Source organism: Capra hircus, chromosome 11, assembly GCF_001704415.2.
Source record: "Capra hircus breed San Clemente chromosome 11, ASM170441v1, whole genome shotgun sequence".
NCBI classification, from domain to species: domain Eukaryota; kingdom Metazoa; phylum Chordata; class Mammalia; order Artiodactyla; family Bovidae; genus Capra; species Capra hircus.
Genome location: NC_030818.1, coordinates 1614662 through 1618195, shown reverse-complemented (window position 1 = coordinate 1618195; position 3534 = coordinate 1614662). Strand labels below are relative to the sequence as shown.

Here is a 3534-nt window from a genome sequence, read left to right as displayed (position 1 = left end):
CCCTAGTGGGCCACAGTCCATAGGGTCACAAAGAGTCAGACACGACTGAAGCGACTTAGCACATAGGGACTTGGTCACTCACTCTTGATTTTTAGACACAGACGTCCCCTGGTACCACTGGAGGACTGGTTCCAGGAGCTGTGATGGATACCAAGCTCTAAGGATGCTCAAGTGGCACAGTCGACCATTCCTGTCCACGTTTCCACATGCATGGACTCAGCCAACCATGGACAGTAAGTGGACAATGGTTCACTCACATGGAGATTTACTGAAAAAAGTCCACACGTAAGTGGATCTGTGCAATTCAAACCCATGTTGTTCAACGGTCAACTGTATTTGGGATTTATCACTAAGCTCTATTCAGTGAGTTTTCTCCTTTACATGTATATTTTGATAACGCTACAAAAGAAATTTGTCAATAAAAACTTATACTTTGTGCTTGGAGTATGTTGTTACCCTCAGAAGTGTACAGGTCTTACATATATTCCCTTACCTCAGGTATTTCTACACAGTTGTTTGGTTTCCAGAATAGCTCCAGCAAATCTGCTGAGCAAAGGGGCTGGTAATGGTTCCTAGACCAACTTTGCTTTGCAGTTGGACCAACGAACCAGCAGAGATTCCTCAGAAAACAGGTATGTGATCAAAAACAGTAATTATCAGTTTTGAGGCTCCAGCTCTCTTAATGCAATGATACTCTTTTCCCTTTTAATAAAAGGTTCAAATACGTTTACACTTTTTTATTTTAAAAATAAAATTGATTCATAAAGTGCAAGGAGAAATTATTTCTGTCCAGTTCTCCATATCCACCTTCAATGAGCTGTTGGAAACATAAAAGAAAAAGAAAAATTAGAAATACGTAATGGATAACTTCAAATTATTTTTACTGTTTAGTTAAACCATGACCAACAAGACCTGGTGTTACAGATAATAAAACTGAGACCCTGGAAGTCTGCAGAGCTCTAATGAAAAAGCCAAGACTAGATTCACAGCTCCTGACTCACAAGCCACTGTTCTTTCCACTTTCCCAGCCTGCCAAAAAGCTAAGAATTTAGACTGCAGATGACAAAGCATGAATGCAAAGATGTACTATGGTGCTATCAAAGATATTTTAAAATATAAACTGATCAGGGAGAGAAGAGTGGTAGGAACACCTCCACGGTCCGTCTTTTTTCTATTCTTTCGAGTGTTTTCCATTTAGAAGCTTAATGTTGTCAAGGTGCAATGACTTTGCACGTGGTGAAGGCAGTCCCATTAAACACGCGCAGAGAACTGATCTATGGCACCAAAGTGTGCGTTACCACGGAAAACAGAACTTTCTCTTCTTTCTGGGGCCCTTGAAACCCCCTTGCCGCAAGCTATTGGTCTATCCCCAAAATCCCCCCTTAAAGCGCTGCTATAAATACTGCTCACCAACTCCAAGACAAGCCTGGCACTGCGCGCGGAGGGCGTGAGACGGGCCTAGCTATGGCCGAGGCCCCGCACGGGACAGGCTAGATGCCCTCGAGGTGGTCGCGCGGGAGTCGGCGGGGACCAACAGGGCGGGGGTCTCAGGCCAGATCCAGCTTCTTCTGCGTCGCCGCTAGCTTGTCTTGCAGCCTCTTCTTCCTCCAGTCCAGGTAGCGCCGCCGCAGCCGGTTTGCCTGCCAGCCCACGAGCACTCCGGAGGCGAAAGCCACCAGTACAGACAACTGCAGCGTCCTCTCGGACACGTCCGCCATTGCGAACCCGGGGCGTGAAGCGCGGCTACGGCGGGGCGGCGGGGTCAAAAGACCCAGCGCGTTCCGGGCGGGGCACATCCTGCGGCGCAGCTCTTGAATCTCGTGGGTGTGTGGAGAATACGCCTGTAATGCAAGAGACCGGAGTTCGATCCCGAGGTCGGCAAGATCCCGTGGAGAAGGAAATGGCAACCCACTCCAGTATTCTTGTCTGGGAAATCCCATGGACAGAGTCGCAAGAGTCAGACAGAGAAGAGCGACTAAACCACCACCGCCTGTTGAAGACTTGCTCGGCTCTCCTACATCCCATCTTTCCCTCCTCAGAGCACTTACTGCACATGTTGTTTGGCGTTCATCAGATATTTCCTTGCATTATTACCTAACTTCAGTGGTGCCTCTTTCTAACCCCATGGGCAGTTCAACCCCTTTATATTTTCTCGAAGCAGTAGAATGTGAACCAAGGATGTGACTTTAAATTTTCTGGAAAAAAAAAATTTTTTTTCTGGTAACATCAAAAATGCAAACAGATGAAATTGTTGTTTATAATGCATTTTACTTAGTTTACATAGAAGAAGTTATTATGAGGTTTTTTAATTCTTTTTTTAAATTGAAAGTCTATGAAATCTGGTGTAGATGTTATAATTAACCACACATCTCAATTTGAACAGTAAATTTTTAGTGCAGATATATGATCATTTTCTAGAATTTGTAAAAGTTAGTTGAAAAGTTAGATTCATATACACACATCGTTCCAAAAACGTGTAAAAATTTCTCCGATGACTGAGTTGAATATTGGTTTTTATATTTAAATTCATTAAATTGTTTTTATAGATTTATTTTATTTGGTTGCAGCAGGTCTTGGTTGCAGCACACAAGATCTTTTCAGGTGTGGCATGGTAGCTTTTGGCCTTTCCTGGTAGCTTAGCTGGTAAAGAATCTGCCTGCAATGCAGGAGACCCTGCTGGAGAAGGAATAGGCTACTACCCACTCCAGTACTCTGGCCTGGAGAATTACATGGACCGTATAGTCCATGGGGTTGCAAAGAGTCAGACACAACTGAGTGACTTTCACTTTCACTTGTGAGCTTTTAGGTGTGGCATTTGAGCTCTTAATTGCAGCGTGTGGGGTCTAGTTCCCTGACCCAGTATCAAACTTGGGTTCCCTGCCCTGGGAGTTTGGAATCTTAGCCACTGGACCACCAGGGAAGTCCCTAAACTGTTTTTAAAATTCAAACATTGGTTCTTCGGTCACGCTAATCACATAGGCGGCTTTGTTGTTCAGTCGCTGGTTGTGTCTGACTCCCCGGGGCCCCGTGGGCTGCAGCACACCTGTATCCACTGTTTCCCAGAGTTTGCTCAAACTCATGTCCAGTGATGTTATCTAGCCATCTCGTCTTCTGCCGTCCCCTTCTCCTCCTGCCCTCAGTCTTTCCCAGCATCAGGGTCTTTTCCAATCAGTCAGCTCTTCGCATCAGATGGCCAAAGTATTGGAACTACAGCTCCAGCATCAGTCCTTCCAATGAATACTCAGGGTTGATTTCCTTTCTGAGTGACTGCTTTGACTTCCTTGCAGTGCAAGGGTCTGAGAAAACCATAATTCAAACAGACATATGCTCATTGTTTATTGCGCTCACTAGGCAGGGTGCTACCTGAGAACGTTTCCAGGTGCAGTCTTCCTGCTTGGTATACCTTCCCCCTAGATACCTTCAGGACTAACTCCTTCACCTCCTTCAGGTTTTTGTCAACTGTCACTTTCTCAATGGGACCTATTTAAAAGTCACAAGCCCAACAAATCCCCGCTCTCTGCTACTTCTGCTGTT

At 45.2% G+C, this 3534-nt stretch overlaps 1 long non-coding RNA gene across 1 annotated transcript; it reads right to left on the bottom strand.

The window, feature by feature from the left end:
• On the bottom strand, window positions 712-1761 carry LOC106502597. The gene is made up of 2 exons (XR_001295432.2): window positions 1411-1761; window positions 712-817 (listed from the first exon to the last, which is right to left on the bottom strand). It is a non-coding gene; the product is annotated as an uncharacterized LOC106502597 (long non-coding RNA).